We start from the raw sequence: 19,888 nt of genomic DNA, 5'->3' as shown, positions 1-19,888 counted from the left end.
CTTAACTTTTACTGTTTGAGAGATGACTGAACTGAACTTTACCCATGCTGTTATTGTATTATTCGCCATAACTTGGTTTATTTATTCAATTTTTTTGTTAAATAATTGGATCAGGTCGTTGCTGGATACTTGAAGAACATACTGTCACATGAAGAACATTTTCTCAAAGGTTACATTATTTACAACTTTCAAAATGCAGTAGGTTTATTCTTATTAACCAAATAAACAAATATGTCCTGGTTTTTCAACTTCAGACTTGGAACTCTTCCAACATTTTTTTTAAATTTATGGCTATGATACATAGCAAGTTTTATTTCACAAAAAATATTTGACAGTAATGCTCCTTGAAAAATTTAGTACCACAGGAAATTGTGTTATAATACGTACGAAGTCTGTAGCGAATTTCACGTTTTTATCTGTAATTATTCAGGCGAAAAATGTTCCTAATGTACTGAAAAATGAAAGTGGCTAGAAAACAGAAAGAAGATTTTATTAGCATTCAGGCCAGAAACAAGTACTTTGATGTCGACCATAACGATACATGTGGTCTTTTTGTTCTTCATCTAGCTGTTTTTTTCTAGTACGATCCTTCTGGCGTGCTCTTTTAGCAATGTTCATCACTCGTATTTCAAAACTAGCAATACGCAAATCATCAGTTTTTTTGAGTAGGTTCATCACGTGAGAAATTTTAACAATAGTGGATGACCAAAATTTCTTTGCCTGTCTCTTCTAAATGAAGCCGTTAAAACTTTCTTTCGAGTATTGCGTTTCAAGATGCGTGCTTTTCTTTAGTAAATTGGTTCACAGACTTCTACACTGTACAGATGTCTTCTCTGCTAGCAGGAAGTAATAAAAGATCGCATGCAAGGACAGTGTCGTGCAAAAAAGGGGACGTTATACTGTGCACTGATTGAAAAAGAATGGCTTTTACGTCATTTGTAGCACGATTAAACTCTGAAAACTGGAGACAACATTTCTAACACGCTACAGAACTATCTGGCGACAGCAAAAGTTTCAATATTTTTGACCAATTTGACACACATCCCCCCATGACGTTAGTTCACTCTGCTTCCCGCGCATCTTAAAGCACGCCCTTCCGCCTACAATTATACCAGAGAGTACATCAATAATGCCGCACTGCAGCGCTTTGCATTTAACACACAGCTGCTCCATCCTTCCAGCCGGCTACTGAGATTCGCGCAAACCGACGATCAGCCCCGCCGCGGAAGCGCAGCGAGAACTTTTTTTTTAATAAAAAAATATTTACAGTTTGCTAAAGAATAGCGCGACCTGAGGCGCAAGGCCGCACACGACGGTATTTAGTTATTTTGTGGTTATATGTTCCATTAAGCATTTGAACGATTCTTTAATCGAAATTACGTGAAACGAGTTACGTTACAGGATATGTATACGTGATTAATGTTAATATAAATGAACATATTTTTAGTCTTACTGATGCAGCTACACTTAAAACAGTTTGAAGAACTAACATTTTCAAATGTTTAACACAGAAGCTGCTTTTTATTTACTGGCAGACTAGTTTCGGCTGTTGCCTATTTTCGCAAACTACGTATTTTTATTTAGGATGTGTTTGTTGTGGACAGTTCTTTTTATGTCATCTTAGTAATGTATCTCAGAAGTTCGTTATCCAGCATGATGTGTCACGCTGGCTTATTTATACAAAATACGTGGCTTGCGAAAATGGGCAAAACCCTAAACTACTGAGTCAGTAAATAAACAGGACCTTTGGCGTTGAACATTTAAGTATGTCTCCTCTTCAATATTTCAGAGCTGCAAGACGCGGCGCTTTGAAAACTTTCGCTGTCAAAAACTAGTTTTTTACAGCCTACCCACTTTCTAAATAAATAAATCAAAATTCGATCGTGAAATAGGAGGAGTTGTCCAGAAGAAATGATTGTACGTTGGATTTAAAACTTGTTTTGCTACCTGTCAGACATTTTTTGTTATTGGCCGAATGATCAAAAAATTTTTGTTGCTGCATACTGAACTCCTTTTTGGGCCAACGACAGCTGTAATGATGGGTAATAAAGGTCATTTACTCCTCCAGTGTTCTAGGTACGGACGTCACTTTTCTTCTCAAACTGTGATGGTTTATTTATGGCGAATTTCAGTGATGAATATCTGCACTGTAATGTTGGAGTTAACAATCGCAACCCATCGAAGACGTATGCACGCGACGACCTGACCATGCTATGGGGCTCACATTGCTCAAAGCTTTATATCAACATCTTCACACTGTTGTCACAGACCAAATTATAAGTCAAAATGCTTTCGCTGATGGATGGACAGATGCACTCAGACACCAAGTTACTAATTTCATTGTCGCCACACAAGAACCAATTTCCTTTTCGTCCTGGTGAGTGCAGAGAAACAGCACAATTAAGGATATAAAATACATATGGGGTAACACTGAACGATGTGCGACTCTGCAAGGGGCGTTCAATAAGTAATGCAACACATTGTTTTTCTCCGCCAATTTCTGTTGAAAAAATGCAGAGTTTGTTGTGGGACATCATGGAATATTCCCAATTCAGTAACTATAGAAAAAAGTAAGTAAACAGCTTATTATTTCAAAACATTCCGCCACAGCTCTTAATACGTTTATCCTAATATGAGGGAAGACGGGCAATTCCTTCATGGAGAAATGTTGGCGGTTCCTACGGAAACATGAATTTTTTTTTTTTTTTTTTTTTTTTTTTTACTTTCATTCCAATTGATCCGTAGTGAGGAGGTCCTCCAGGATGTAGAAAATGTCAGAAAAACAATACATGACAAATATTTACAACTAAAACAAATAAGCTATGTACCATTCCACAGGTCCCAAGTGGAATGATCGTCATTTTTTTAATGAGCACTATATGAAAGAATCATTTTATAAACACTAATGCACTGAATTTAAAATAAAAAAGGCTTTTTTATTTATAAGGTAATAAACATGTAATAGAACTACTATAATACTTATTTACAATGAACACATTACTGCTCTGAAATTGTGCAGAAGTTAATATACACAAATCACTTGGTTGTAATGAGAAATTCATCACTGAAGTAGAAAGAGTTGGCCACCAATAAATCCTTTAGGCTTCTAAACTGAATTTCATTGGTTGTTAAGTTTTTTATGGTCGCTGGCAAGTTATTGAAAATGTGTGTTCCTGAATAATGCACATCTTTTCGTACAAGAGCAAGTGACTTTAAATTCTTGTGAAGATTATTCTTATTTCTAGTATTGATTCCATGAATTGAGCTGTTGGTTTGAAAAAGAACCCAGACTTCGTCCGAAGCAAACTGACGGCCGCGAATGTCTTTCCTCAGGTCTCCAAAAATATGAAAATCCCATGGGGAGAGATCGGGATTGTATGAAGAACGTGTACGGGCTTCCAAGCAAAACTTCCGCAGCGTGGTCAAAACAACATTGGCATCACGTGGGCAGACACTACCCTGCAAACAGAGTGATGCTGTCCGTGAACACGCCTCGGCGTTTGGATTTGATGGTGTGCTTCAATAAACGCACAGCGGTACGTGGACACTTTGCAAAAACTGAAGCGCGCCAGAGAGTCCAAACACCCGGTAATGTTGACGGTCGGCACCATTCTGTTTCAGGATAATGCCTGCGGACAGACTGCCGAGGCTGTTTAGACTACGCTGCAAAAATTCCGCTGGGAAGCCCTTACATGCCCTCCATACAGTCCAGATCTTTCCCTATGCAAATTCCATATTTTTGGAGCTCTGAAGAAAGACAACGTGGGGGTAGGTTTGCTCCGTAGCAAGAGGAAGAGACAAGCGCAAACATTTTCCCATGAAGGCATCGACCGCCTTATCTAACAGTGGGATAAATGGACGAGTATTAACTGTTACGGCGATTAATTTTGAAATAATAAACAGTTTACTCACTTTTTGCATCTGTCTAGTTTTTACTGGCTTGCCTCTTAGATATACACCTTACCTGGCGATACCTGTCGGTGTATATCTTTTTTTCTCGCATAAGAGCCGAAAACAAATTTTGGCTGTATGTGTAATGGAAGTAATGAGCTCTTGTTTATGAGCTATTACCGAAGCTAGTCCACGGCTATACACGTAATGAATGACGTTAACGGCAACATTTATCGACAAAGTGCACAGGCTGCTAATCAGTGCGAACATGAGGGGACGCCGTTCTATAAGCTGCATCCCTTTGTCACAGCATAAGCAGGAATAACGCCGGAAAAACTCACGACCTCTCACCGCCCTCTTTAACGTGTAGACATACGCACAACACCGCCTTTCCATATTTCTTGAAATAAACGTAACTGTTCCCAGAGCGACACAAACTTCTCCGACGTTAAAAACTTTGCGTTATACAACCGTGATCACATCACAGGCGTCATAAAATAAGCAAAAGGCTCGTTGGTGGCCATAAGGCGTGCAGTCAACCCATCTTAACTCACCCGCGGGAACGCCGGCTGCAATCCTACTGCTGCTCGGGCGAAGACCGCGAAACCATCGGCAGGACACCTGCAACACACGACAGAGCTGTCAGCATTATTCCCTCCTGACACAGTCAAAACAATCACACAATAATTTCTTTTACTTCCGGTAATGATCACAAAACTTCTGGTCCGTAAGACTACCGGTTTCGGTCAGCAATAACCATCTTCAGGTGTGCAGCAAAAACATGGGAAATGAATTAAAACTTTGTGGGCAGAGTACATCTTAAAACGATAAAATATACCGTAATGAAAAATTTTTACTTTGGCGGATGTACAAACTATAACGAGGCATACCTGTTTGATAATAGGGGTTGGGTTGTTTGGAGGAGGAGACCAGACAGCGAGGTCATCGGTCTCCTCGGATTAGGGACGGACGGGGAAGGAAGTCGGCCGTACACCTTCAAAGGAACCATCCCGGCATTTGCCCAGAGCGATTTAGGGAAATCACGGAAAACCTAAATCAGGATGGCCGGACGCGGGATTGAACCGTCGTCCTCCCGAATGCGAGTCCAGTGAGCTAGCCACTGCGCCACCTCGCTCGGTTTGATAACATGTCCTAACATAATAAAGCCATGGGTATATCGTCACAAAATATACGGAAAATCAGCTTAACATCGACGCACATATTTAAAATATGATGTAAACTGGGTCACCGTGCCCCAGGAGTCATACTGCCATTAGCTTTACTGTTCCTAACAAAGTGCTTTGCAGTAGCCACAACATACTTTGTGCGGTAAGCTCGTTAGCTGTCGCTGCTGTGAGTCTACACATATCCGTCAAGTATACCGTTGTACAGAATAAATGAAGATTACAATAGGTAAAGTCTTTAGTGGGCTTGCTAAATGTGTAAGTTATTAGTGGTAAAATGTAATAATGAAAAATACAAATTAAATTTAAAAATGTTAAAAGGAAATAGTTAAGAGATAATATGTGATTCTGGGACGCTCTTGCAGTTATTTTAGATAAAAATAATAACATACACCACAACAAGCGTAATAAGTTAATAATATACAGTGATAATAATATAAAGTTCATACAATACCTAGCGAAATAAGCGAAAAGGATGAAAACATAAGGCTAAAGTCCTCTACTCTTCGTTTATTGCGTTTTGTACAATTTTATAATTGAAGAATATGTGTACACTCATAATAACGACACTTAACGAGCTTGCGGAGCAAACTTATGTTGTGAAACTTCCTGGCAGATTAAAACTGTGCCGAACCGAGACTCTAACTCGGCACCTTTGGTTTTCGCGGGCAGCGCCTGCTTCCCCAGGATGTGGCAAAGCCATGTCTCCGCAATATCCTTTCTTCCAGGAGTGCTAGTTCTGCAAGGTTCGCAGGACAGCTTCTGTGAAGTTTGGAAGATAGGAGACGAGGTACTGGCGGAATTAGAGCTGTGAGGACAGGTCGTGAGTATTGCTTGGGTAGCTCAGTTGGTTTGCCGCCACAGTAGTTCAGCGTGTTCGGTCAGAGAGCTGGTTGGCCACTAAAAAAAAAAGGACCAAACTGAGTGGAAGGATCAACAAACGAACTTTAACGGATATCATGTGACGTCCGCAACGACCAAACACAACGATAAAAAAAAGAAACAAAAGTTGGTAGAGCACTTGCCCGCGAAAGACAAAGGTCCCGAGTTCGAGTCTCGGTCCGGCACACAGTTTTAATCTGCCAGAAGTTTCATATCAGCGCACACTCCGCTGTAGAGTGAAAATTTCATTCGGGAAACGTGTGTTGTGGCTACTGTACTGCAGTCCGTTATGAACAGTAGCGCTACTGATACTATGACTCCGCCGGCACTGTGGCCCAATTTACAGCGTAATTTAAATACGTGCGACGATGCTAAGCTGATTTTGCGCATGTTTCGTGTACACATACATGAAAAAAAAGGTTCAAATGGCTCTGAGCACTATGGGACTCAACTGCTGAGGTCATTAGTCCCCTAGAACTTAGAACTAGTTAAACCTAACTAACCTAAGGACATCACAAACATCCATGCCCGAGGCAGGATTCGAACCTGCGACCGTAGCGGTCTTGCGGTTCCAGACTGCAGCGCCTTTAACCACACATACATGAAAGTAATAATTTTTTTTTCTTACGGTATACATAGTTGTAATTCGTTTCTCAAGTTTTGCTGCAGATCTGATGATCGCTTTGTGTACCGAAACCGGTAGTCAAAGGAGCAAAAGCTCTGTGATAACTGGCGGGAATAAAAAATGTTAGACACTTCCCAGATCACTGTTTTACTCCGCGACCATGTCGCAACTTGCGGAAACAATCACACATATAGGAAAATTTTAGCTGTGAGGTCTGCACGCAGCACTTCCATCATCAGGACACAACAGCCGCCCACTAATGCCAGGAGCTTTGTGTTACAGAGTGAATCGAAAATCCGCTGAAAAAGTTTCGGACGTTCATTAGGGCTACCTTCGGAGTATTTTGATACAAAAGGCCCTTGGCGCTCGGTGTGTAATATTATTGGATTTGAGCTAATTTGCATGTGAGATATTTGTCATTAAAGAAAAGGACAGCCAACGAGCTGTAGTTCGTAAAGATGCTAAGCATCACAGCGCGAGAGTAAAGAGATGAAATTTTTTTTTAATGTGCGCCTATACCAAAATGCGCGTCCAGCGTTCAAATACTCTAAATAAACTCTTTGACCCGCTGGGCGCAGATATTTAAAATCATTGCCGCAGCGCTTGATAGCAAGAGGCTTCGAAACAGAAGAAAGAACAATCTATTTTTTGTTAAGAAATATTCTAGAGACGTCATTATCAAATGGTTCAAATGGCTCTGAGCACTATGGGACTTAACTTCTGAGGTCATCAGTCCCCTAGAACTTAGAACTACCTAAACCTAACTAAAGGACATCACACACATCCATGCCCGAGGCAGGATTCGAACCTGCGACCGTAGCGGTCGCGCGGTTCCAGACTGTAGCGGTCGCGCGGTTCCAGACTGTAGCGCCTAGAACCGCTCCGCCATTCCGGCCGGCACCTCATTATCCCTTGTACTTTTGGTCGCCGACATATTAAGACGTACTGCATAGCATTGCTACAAGTTGTTTTCTTATTTTGTGTAAAAACTATCAGAAACGACGAAAAAAACATTTCGGTTGGTCGGATGTGGATACAATGTACTTACGCACATGCAAGGACATTAAATTTTAAGAAGGAACGGACTGACAAAGCAGCGATTATTGGACTGCGCCATTTTCATAAGAAATATCAGATGTAAGTCATGCATTTATGGTGTATTTGTCACTGTGTAGAAGTTTAAAGCAAATTTGTTCAAAATATATTAATATTTTACGATGCAGCAATTTTCTTCTTATTCTTTCCTTTCACTAACTAAAAATGATGTTCAAATTGTATATGAGCTTTGTTACTGGTTCGCTCTTTATCGCGGTGTGTCGATTGTATTTGGGAGACCACTAATATGTTCAACTTCCTATCTGTTAATCTTTCTCTAACGAAATTCCACTAATTTGCTTTCATTTCCATTTTTATATTCAAATAGGTCCCTTAGGTATTTTCATCGAAGATTCTGATTGCGTGAAGGCAATCCGTGTCAAAAGGTCAATTATTCGCGTAATCAATCCGTACGTCTCCTGAACACAATTGAGAACCGATGCATCGGTGATCAATTAATAATCTATCTCTTTTCAAGTCGTACTAAAAAACGGCCACACAGGATAGCAGTTAAGTACGCAATCTAGCGTTAGGTTGCATTTTGTCACTAAATATTATCAAACAACAGTTACAGCATCACTATTATTAATAAGCAAGTTCCTAACGCCAGAGGTGGATCGTTACAGAGTAGTAATGTAACAGTGATTTATTCGATTTGTTAATCCAGGTACCTTCGAATCTGTGAAAATACCTGCGTAACAAAGAAAAATCCTATTTAATAGTCAATTACCAAAATGTAGAACACAAAACAACGTAATGCTAAACCAATTCTGATGTGGTTTACCGTTACTGTAGGAATAGCGAAGCATAGAGTAGTTGCGCCGCTTTTCCACTGCAACCAGTAAATTCACAAACGAGGCGCACATCACCCAACCCTTCATCAGTAAATCTATCTATACTGCTGCGTATCGCTGTTAAAAGTACAGCCAACACCGCAGGAAGATGCAAACCCAAGACCGAAAGGAGCAATACGGCGAAGAGTCAAGTGAGCATTACCGTTATCAACAACGAGAACAGCGAGTGAACGTTTCCAAACAAGACACGCAGCGTCACCGTCGACCACGATACTATTGCACCTGGTAGTGAGGGCGCTTCGTTCGGCTTATCGATAGTTCACGTCGTGATGTTTCACGAGGACACGCTCAACCACTTGATTGTGTATGCACAGCTGTCGTGAAATCATTCAACGTGCGATGCGTTTTTCTTAGTCACCACTGCACTTGTGATTCGGACGACGGTCTCGAGAAGCCAATGGCTACAGTATCTTGGTCGGATAATACACCGTCGACACACGCACTGTTTTGCATATATTTCAGAGCAATACATTTACAAGTAGAGGTTAGAAGTCAAACTAAATGCAATTACTTTGTAACAAACGACCGGAAATGACGGGTCCCTTGTACCAAAATGGTCAGAAAATATCCTGAACAGTCTCCATAGTTTATTTGGTGCAGTTGTCGTCGAGCCCGCATGAGTTATTTGTACGTTTCACGGAGGATACTTGTGTGTGTGTGTGTGTGTGTGTGTGTGTGTGTGTGTGCGCGCGCAGGATTCTGATATGAGTTTTGTGCCAGAGGCCGGCCGCGGTGGTCTAGCGGTTCTAGGCGCGCAGTCCGGAACCGCGCGACTGCTACGGTCGCAGGTTCGAATCCTGCCTCAGGCATGGATGTGTGTGATGTCCTTAGGTTAGTTAGGTTTAAGTAGTTCTAAGTTCTAGGGGACTGATGACCAAAGTAGTTAAGTCCCATAGTGCTCAGAGCCATTTGAACCATTTTTTTTGTGCCAGAGACCGTCGGTGCAGCCAGTGGCCGCACTCGCTACTGGTCTGACAGCAATTTCTGTATAGAAGGGTACAGGCTGCTCAAAAAATGTTCAAATGTGTGTGAAATCTTATGGGACTTAACTGCTAAGGTCATTAGTCCCTAAGCTTACACACTACTTAACCTAAATTATCCTAAGGACAAACACACACACCCATCCCGAGGGAGCACTCGAACCTCCGCCGGGACCAGCCGGGTACAGGCTGCGAGTGGGAGAAAGCACAGCAGATCACTGGCCACTTTTTAAGGAATGCAGAGACTACCAAATTCGAATTCTTTATCCTGTTCAAGCTCTTCCAGACTGCAGGAGCTCTGCGCTAGTGTCGGAGATCATAAACTTGGCGGTATTTTTTTTTTTCACTGAGCAGCTAAGAACGAGATAGTAACTAATACATGATCAACCACAACATCATGACCACCGACCTACTATCGACATTAACCTGTTCAGGCGTTAGCAGCATCACCCGGCGAGGAATGACTGCTTGTCGGATACACGCACGGTGCTTGTAGTATCAGTATGCGTGATGTCTGTGGGTGTAGAACGGGGAAGGCACACGACATGTGTGAATTTGCCCGAGGACAGATTGCGACGGCCCGGAGGTTCGGCGCTAGCATTTCGAAAACTGCACGACTTATCGGGTATTCCAGGAGTGCCTTCAACACGTTGCCAAACAAAGATGAAACCACGTCCAGAAGTCGTGAGGTTGAGCGGTCACCCGTCGTTACGTATGTCGGACGTCGTAGGCACGGGAGACTGGTAAAACAGGACAGGCGGAGTACTGTGGCGGAACTAACATCAGACTTTAATGCTGGGCACAGTACACGTATGTCTGAACACACAGTACACTAAACACTCCTAACAATGGGCCTCCGCAGCGAACGACACATGCATGTGCCAATAGTAACACAACGACATCGGAAACTACGAACGAAAGGGGCACGTGACCATCGGCAATGTACGTTGTCGCAGTGGCAGAGTGTTGCATGGTCTGATGAATCCCGATACCTTCTTCATCATGCCGATGGGAGGGCGCGAATTCGGTCTTCCAAGGGAGCAGCTCCTTGACACCTGCACTGCGGGTCAGAGAAAACCTGGTAGCGGCTCCATTATGCTCTGGGGAACCTTCTCGTGGCCATCCATGGGCCCAGTGGAATTCGTGCAAGGCACCATGAAGGGCAAATAGTATCGTACATTGGTTGCAGACCACGAGCATCCCTTGACGATGATCCTGTTTCTCAACGGTATTGGCATTTTTCAACAAGATAATATGCCATGTCACAAGGCCAGGAGTGTGATGGAGTGATTCTGGGAACACAGTAGTGAGTTCCAATTGATCTGCTAACCCCCCAACTCGCCAGATCTGAACCCGACCGAATACATCTGAGATGTGATTGAACGTGGCGTCAGCGCTCATCGCCTCCCTCCACGGAATTTACGGGAATTAGGTGACTTGTGTGTGCAGATGCGGTGCCAACTCCTCCAGCGACCTACAAACATGACAAGCCACCGGGTACGCGTGCTGCTATAAAGCCTACAGCACCCGTACGGGATAACACTCAGACTCCGGACTTAGAAAATTTCTGATTTGTAGCGTCAGCCGAGAACCGCTAGTCGTACATCGCAAACTGGGGGCTCAAGGATGCAACAGCTTTGTCTATAAAAGTAATGATTGTGTTAAGAAGACGCGACGCCGCTGTTATCCGTGCCAAAGGTCGACATACCGGCTATTGCGTAGGTGCTCATAATGTTCTGGCTGATCAGTTTACGTAGTTATTTGGTCAATACGTTCTTCGCAGTAACTACGAAATTATCTGCAAGGAAGTATTGTCCTGAAAATAGCTACTAAATATAATTCCGACCTGCCGCTTTGTCATCCTCTCCCATGTGAGGTCTGCACGCTGCTCTCCTGGCCGTTGTCAGTGTGCCAGACTTTGGAAACGCTACTTCTCACTCAAGAAAAATCCCTCAAATTGCGTAACTACGCTGATCGTGAGCACCATTCCAGACTTTCCTCCAAGGAAATATCCCTGCCAGTATTGGGAATTCAACCGAGCCCAACCCCATAGCAGCCATCTATGCTCACAACTCAGCTACGGAGACTGACTGACATGTATCTATACCATGAATCTTGATGGCGATGGTAGAGAATGGAGACAATGAAAACCGGGGCCGGTACATAGCCAATTCCTCTTACACAGCAGCAATGCGACAGGCAGACTTAGGCCCACAGACGGATCACGATCAACAGTGTCATTTGCCTTCACTCCATGAAACACTGTCGACGGGTTTGGCACTAAACCTTGGACACGCAGCACAGTCTGGTGGTCTGGAGCTATGCCGCATCCCCCCTCCCCTTGCTGGCCAAGTCATGATGAAGACAATGTATTTTTCCGCCGAGATTCGAAGTGGGTATTTCCAAGTCGAGCGCTACCGGATAATACTACGTCGGCGGCATCGGCTGCGGAGGCGGGACTGCCTCATCTGAAGTATATTCGTACCGACGTGTTGATCAGACACGCTGTCGGCTTTTATTTTAATCTACATTTAGATGTATTAAGTGAGCCTATTAGGAGATTCATGAACGGAGTAAAATAGGTTGCCCAGCAAATACGATATCAGTTGTTTTAAAATTTTTTGTGTTTTCTACTAACATGTTTATTTCGTTTGGGATTCTGTAGTTCCTTGATAAGAACTTTAGTTCAATTATATGAACTACTCGGACTGATTGCAAGGAGTGACGCATAATGAGATTGAAAACCTGGAGCTGCAATTAATATGGTAGCCCGTGCCGTTAAGTTCAAGTCAGAAAACAATATGAAGTTGTTAATATGTGACTATATCCGTAATCCACAAATCCACACTCGCACTAGCTAACGCGAGCTACAGCTTCCTCGAGATCGTCGGTTAATTACATGTTTTATACAGTGTAGGCGGAAAACTATGTTTAGGTACCCACCTTTATGGGAATGATGTTCAGACTGTGCGCTGCAGTTTTTGGGTTGTTATCAATGTTAGCATAAAGACTTATTGTTAGCCCCCAGTACTGGCACAGTGACGTTGGCTTGAAACACAAGCATCGGTGTGCATTACAGTCGCAGCAATCATGGGTCTGAACAATATGAGCAGGTCTGTACTCGTAAAGCTGTTTTATCAAAACAACAGCAGTGGTGCTGGTGCTCTTCGCGAGTATCAAAAAAATGGTTCAAATGGCTCTGAGCACTATGGGACTCAACTGCTGTGGTCATAAGTCCCCTAGAACTTAGAACTACTTAAACCTAACTAACCTAAGGACAGCACACAACACCCAGCCATCACGAGGCAGAGAAAATCCCTGACCCCGCCGGGAATCGAACCCGGGAACCCGGGCGTGGGAAGCGAGAACGCTACCGCTCGCGAGTATCGACGCATTAAAGCAACACGGACAGGTTCTCTTTCGGCCCCGGGGTTGAAGAACAAGATTCGCAAGTACGGATTAACAGGCGATTTGGGAGTGGCCGACGACCAATTGCGCCACAAATTGTTGGAGAACTTACTTGTTGCTATTGGCTGAGAATGCTGGACGCGGCGTGCGATCTTCAAGCAGCGCGCGAGCTGAGTCACGACAGGTTCCATGGTCCACCGTTCTAAAAGTGCTAAGAAAAATCGTGAAATGGTATCTCTAGTGCAGTTCCAGGCTGTTGTCGATGCAGATAGTCGTCACATTGAGCAACATTTGTGACGTGGAACGTAAACATGGTAAGCAATTAATAAATATTATTCACTTATTTGGAAATTAAAATGTTTCTTTCAATTGTTTACCCGTTATTTCTCTTGCGCTTGTCATTACAAATGTTTCCACAAAGTTTCATTGTCCTACTATCACTCGTTTTTCATGGGGGTCCTCTGAACTAGCGGCAGTTTAGTTGATATTACTCTGTATAACCTATTTGAAAGATTCCTGTGTCTCCAAGGTCTTTTCCGGGAATAAACCTCCTTTTATGATTCTGAGACGAAGTTTATTGAATTTTATTATGCTGAGAAATCCAAGTGATCTGTTTTACTTGGTAAAAACTTTCTAATGCCAAGATCGCAGCCGGCCGTTGTGGCCGAGCGGTTCTAGGCGCTTTAGTCCGGAACTGCGCGACTCCTACGGTTGCAGGTTCGAATCCTGCTTCGGGTATGGATGTGTGTGATGTCCTTAGGTTAGTTAGGTTTAAGTAGTTCTAAGTTCTAGGGGACTGATGACCTCCGATGTTAAGTCCCATAGTGTTGAGAGCCATTTGAACCAAGATCGCATAAATATTTCTTTATTTACAAAGAACCCGTTTCGATATACTTTGCTGTCATTTTCAGATCATCAAAAATTTATGTTATGTGTTCATATGGCGTGGGGTCTGTGAAGACCTGAAGATGACAGCAAACTCTGAGGAAACCGGTACCTACCAAATAAAAAAAAAATTTCTGCGACCTTGGCTTTAGAAAGATTTTCTCTCAGATCAAGTGTTTGGAGTGAACGAACTATGCTCTGTGCAAAACTGTACGAGGCGAGTTTCTCTGCAGCCCGTTCCATTGTACACGTCACCAAGCTATTTCTCCTTCTCTTCCTTTTCCGACTATTGCATGATAATTTTTCATTTCTTTCACGGCTACAATACCATACATACAGTAGCTGCTCCAGCGAACCAAAATAATATATAAACAAACCATCCACGAGGTAGCCTTCTCGCTTCCTGAGCACGAGGTTCCGGGTTCGATTCCCGGCGGAGACAGGGATTTTCACCTGCCTCGAGATGACTGGATGTTGTTGTGTCGTCTTCATCATCATCATCATCATCATCATCATGCATCCCCATTACGGTCGGAGGAAAGCAATGGCAAACCACCTCCGCTAGGACCTTGCCTAGTACAGCGGTGCGGGTCTCCTGTATCGTCCCCTACGCTCTGCCACGGAGTATGGAACTTCATCATCATCATTACGCACTGTACAGTGGTTTGTGGAGCACCTAAGGAGGTGCAGAGTGTGCTTCAACAGAAATAATTATTTTGCTCTGTGGCGATAATCTTGCCGAACTGTATCATTTTCCTTAAATTTTTGTCGCTTTTTGATACGCTCCCGTTAGATAAAATCAGTAGTAATGGCTGAGAGAATTTTAACACCAATTTCTAAATGGAAAATATACGTCGAAGTCTTGCAGAGCTAGCAAAATGCGTCGCTAGTAACGGTCAACAGCAAGTGAAACAAGCCCGGTCCCTACACGGCTGGGACAAAAGCCGCTGCGCCACATACGGGTCGACGGGTGGCCGCGAATCGCTGGGAGACCGTGAGGTGCTGGGTAGTGGGGCGTGTGGCAGATGTACGGACCCCTGCCGCGACTACTGATCAAATCACCAGAGCCAGTACCATCACCCCAGGGGTCAGACGTAAAAGGGGTAAAGCGAAGGGAAGGGTTGCAGCTGACTACAGCTGCGAGCTCTACAAATCACTGTGAGAAACGTCGCCAGTGGTGCCAGATATGCGAAAGCACAGGAGCTACACCAATGCCTAGAGACCGCGCATTCTGAGATAAAAATGTCTTACAAGGGGACCCTCCATACTGTAAATCACGGATTTTGATGCACTTCAAACATGTTGTAGAGACACTTACCTTGAGTACCCGTATATCCGGTTTTTTAGCGACGGGCCTTGGTTTTTGAGAAAATCGATTTTGAAGTTCATTGCACGATTTGTATATCCGTAACGTTACATATATTTCCAGCAAGTCAGCACAGCACAGGGGTAAAGGTTCACTGCTACCGCGCTAGAGATACCGTGTTCGAATCTTACTCGTGTACTTTTTTTTTTTTTTTTTCACAATCGACCGAATTAGAGTATCAACAAACAGTGTAAGGTGCGCGAAATTATAAAGATATATTCAGTTATTAAGTTTTTCAAATATTCATTCCGTTTGTTGTTCACATCATATTCTCCCAATCCATTTTCTTCGTTGAAATCTATCAATTCATCATCAGTAAAAATCTGTCTTTCGACCAAGAGATCTTGTATTGTGATACATATCTCATCGTCTATTGCAACGGAATTGGCAGAGATCACGCTAGGCGATGTATTTGTTAAGAGACTCAAATCGCGGAGTAGATTTTCGGCGTATTTATTGGCATTTGTGATTTCGCCTTATGATTCTTCGCTCAACTCCTCTACCTGTGGATCTTCTTCTGGCTGCACTACTGCAGAAACATTTGGTTCTTCCATTTCACCGAATTTTTCTAACACAAGGCACTAGAGACGCTTTACGAGCAACAGACGCTGTAGCTAGATGCGAACGTAAAGGAATGCAACTCGCATCTTCATTGGCCGCAGCTAGGAGCTGGGGTTCCCGCCACGGCTAACGGCATTCACGGGAGAGGGGGTGATAATGGGCGGAGATCGATTTCATATAATACAAGAAGCGACCGTTGTACGAACATTTGGAACGCCAACTGCGAACCACAAACGGAATGAATAATTGAAAAATGAATAGTTGAATACATCTTTATAATTTCCCACACTTTACGCTGTTTGTTGATATTCTTTGAAATAAAATTGAAAAATTCGGTCGATTTTGAAAAAAAAATTACACAAGTAAGATTCGAACACGGTATCTCTAGCGCGGTAGCAGTGAACCTTTACCCCTGTGCTGTGCTGACTTGCTGGAAATATATGTAACGTTACGGATATACAAATCGCGCAATGAACTTCAAAATCGATTTTCTCAAAAACCAAGGCCCGTCACTAAAAAAACCGGATAGCCAGTTACTCAGGATAAGTGCCTCTACAACATGTTTGAAGCGCATCAGTCCGCAGCTCGTGGTCGTGCGGTAGCGTTCTCGCTTCCCACGCCCGGGTTCCGGGGTTCGATTCCCGGCGGGGTCAGGGATTTTCTCTGCCTCGTGATGACTGGGTGTTGTGTGATGTCCTTAGGTTAGTTAGGTTTAAGTAGTTCTAAGTTCTAGGGGACTGATGACCATAGATGTTAAGTCCCATAGTGCTCAGAGCCATTTTTGAAGCGCATCAAAATCCGTGATTTACAGTATGGAGGGTCCCCTTGTCAGATGTCGACAAATTCCACACGCCACACTCTTCATTCACGAAACAAATTCACGATGACGACGACGACGACGAATTTGTTTGTACGCACGACAGCCCTGTCTCTAGAGCCCACTGAGTATTTTTGTGTGAAGTTTGTAATAGTGCTACAACAGTACGAATTCAACAAAAACTTAATTTCTTTTTCTAATTACAAGTTTCACAGTAACACATCATTGCTTTCAATTTATGTGTTTATATTTTATTCTACAACTTCACTGTAATCACTGTGACCAGTGGAGATACCTGGTCCAGCTGCAAAGGTTGACTGTATAACAGATAGAGCGCTGGACAGTGGCGCCGCCGCACCAGCGACACTAGTGGCACGGAATGAAAAAATATTATTAATAATACATAATAATAACTGCAGTTATGTGTGCATCTGGATTTCTGTTCAAAAAGAAACACACTCTCTGATCAAACGTATTCAGTTACCTACTAGTGTCCACCGGTCGCCTTTGTGACGGATTGAACTCTACTAGGGACATTTGAAATAAGATGTCAGAATGTCTGTGGAGGGATGGCAGCCTATTCCTTCTCAAGAGCCGAAACCACAGATAACAGTGATGTTGTAAACTGAAGTCTGGAGCGAAGTGGGCATTCTAGCTCATCGCAAAGGCATCCCGTTAAGTTCATGTGTGGACTCTGGGAAGGCCAGTCCATTTCAGCAATGTTGCTGTCCACATCGCCTCACAGACGCTGGTTTATGATAGGGTACACCGTCAGGCTAATAGAATCATCCACCCTAAACCGTTCCCCTACTGTACACAGGACACAATGCTGTAGAATGTGTTCGCACTCTGAACCACTTAGCATTTTCTTAAGGGCAGTAAGCAGACCACACCCTAACCACGAAGAACATCCCCATACCGTAACACCTTCTCCTCCGTACTTCACTGCTGACATTACACACGACGGAAGGTAACGTTCTCCAGACATCCGCCAAACCCAAAACCTTACGTCGAATGAGCTCAAGGTATAGTGTGATTCATCATTCTAAATTACTCGTTTCCAGTCATCCATTGTCCAGTGACATCGCTCTATATACCTCCTCAATCACTGCTTACACCCAGACCTCCAGATGTCTGACACTCAGATCGGTACCAACGTTGTATGTCGATACCGTATCAACCAAAACACCGATTTAGTTCATTTAATAATTTTTTCACAATGTGGAGCCACAGTCATAATATACTCCTTTAAAGTCAGTAACGCCATTAGACTGTTTTTTATTTGCACTGTCACACTTACACGATCATGATTTCGGATTTAAAGTGCCATTATCAAGTGTTTTAATGTTACACAGTGCCTAAGATGGCATACTGTCGTATTTAAAATACACTATTAGACACACTATCTAAGGGTCAATATTTCTGGTAAAAGCCTACTGCTTTGTTTTATCACTGAGTATACCAGCGAAAGCAGACTGCCAAGAGGACATTCCTGTAAATCCCAAACAGCCCTTTTACATCTCATAAGCATGTTATCCCATTAACACTTTCACGCATAATGCAGTCGTTGGGATTTGAACCGAGGGGCCCTGACCTAATGTTCCAACACGTTCCCTAAGGAAGCTATACGTATTAAGTACTCACACTCATGCTTTTCTTGTGCTCCGTAGCACTGGCGTTACTTTTAATTAACGTTTACGCCCGCTCTGCTGGACTACAGCACATAGTACGAACTAAATAGGAGTTGTGGCTGATACTCTACACACATACAACGTTTGGTACCGATCTGAGTGTCTGGTATCTGGAGGTTTGGGTGTTAGCACTGATTACACAAATGTGTGACTTATGACGAACTGCTTGACCTTTGTACCCATTCTTTTTAACTCCCTATCCATGGTCACTGTGCTAGCTGCACACTGGTATCAGTGTGGCAGGGCATATCCAATTACCGGGATTAATCCTTGGTGCATACGGCTCATACTACTTGTCACAATCAGAATATGGGGCACGTGAAGAGCAAGGCAGCGCGCCGCTCGTAATACATTTCTACACCGAGCTCAACTACAATCAAGGAGAGCAACTGGTGCAGTATGACAGCACCCAATGTCATTCTGCGCGCCTTGCAATACTCAGCCACAACATGTGACACCGAAACTCAGCCAGTCCACAGACAGAAGTGCAAACGCAAGGGGAACACCACAGTGGGGCCTAGTCCGCTTACACCTCCGGATAATGAGGGCAAATGATCACTTCACCACCTCCAAAGACGTCACATCCATCTTAAATATCCCCATTACAGATTACTCAGTCTCATTGTCTGATTCTGACGGAATGACAGTCTCGCTAGTTACAGGATAATTTTGTTGGCAAACCGTGATGTGATGCCTGCTGTCTGAGCGAAGAATTCGCTTCTGAAACTGTGGCCAGCCGGCTGCAGTGAAACTTAGCCTCTGTAAGCTGCCGCTGCTGTTTAGTCACTGATAAAAGATGCGAATCAGCCTTCTCCTGGCGAAGGGCTGTACCAAGTGACTACCACCTTCAGCCTGTTGGGTACGGCACTTGTGCATTGGCTCCCTGGATGTACATAATACTTCCTCCCTGGCTTTACACTGTGCTGCTGATTACGCCTCCGTGACACCTACCATTTGTCATAAGCTGTTGGCACCTATTTAAGCACATGCCCATCTTCGAGATCACTGGAGTGGGCCGCACTAGCTGCTGGTGAGCCACGGTACGCCAGCGCCTGCAGACTGCTGTTCAGGCTACCTGCACGACATTGCTATTAGATCCCAAACTACACCAAAGCCACTGCTCACACAGCAGTTTGTCCACATTCTCAGTCGCACTCGAGCGTGCGATTCGGCGCACCTTCCGCTGCGCCAGAGAAGCAATTCTATACTGTAAACTCAAAAGCAATAAATATGTTTTCAGCTTACATTGCTTAACTGATGCTTTAGGGCTTACGACGGCCATCCACTCCAATTCCCGAATTCAGCCTCTTGCATCTGTAGCATAACCACCTCACCTGCTCTGCCCCTCAGGCTCACTCCAAATTCTGACCTGAGGACTGACCACTACACCACTCCACAACCAATAAATGATACTTTCTGCTGATTTCATGTGAATTTTTACAATAGCACTCCACATTGAACAACAGTCCCCAGCCATCAGTACATGAGGTCTGCGTGGTCTTTGCTTAGCTGACATCGTTCCTTCTTGTTTCCATTTCACAGTCATATCACCAACAGTCAACTTCCAAAGCCACAGAAGAGCTGAAATGAACCTCACGGATTTACTGTTCAATGTGGACTACTCAGTGAGTAGTCCATCCGCGGTTGCT

At 43.6% G+C, this 19,888-nt stretch overlaps 1 protein-coding gene across 1 annotated transcript in view; it reads right to left on the bottom strand.

Annotated features, from left to right (window-relative positions):
- LOC126416078 (focal adhesion kinase 1) overlaps window positions 1–19,888 on the bottom strand; it is a 754,036-nt gene that overhangs the window by 604,404 nt on the left and 129,744 nt on the right. The window contains exon 3 of the mRNA XM_050083563.1: window positions 4,446–4,512. The gene's annotated coding sequence lies outside the window, so the exon portion shown is untranslated. The remainder of the gene's footprint in view (window positions 1–4,445; window positions 4,513–19,888) is intronic.

The sequence above is a fragment of the Schistocerca serialis genome, chromosome 8 (assembly GCF_023864345.2).
Source record: "Schistocerca serialis cubense isolate TAMUIC-IGC-003099 chromosome 8, iqSchSeri2.2, whole genome shotgun sequence".
Taxonomy (NCBI): domain Eukaryota; kingdom Metazoa; phylum Arthropoda; class Insecta; order Orthoptera; family Acrididae; genus Schistocerca; species Schistocerca serialis.
This window is presented reverse-complemented; position numbering and strand designations above follow the sequence as displayed.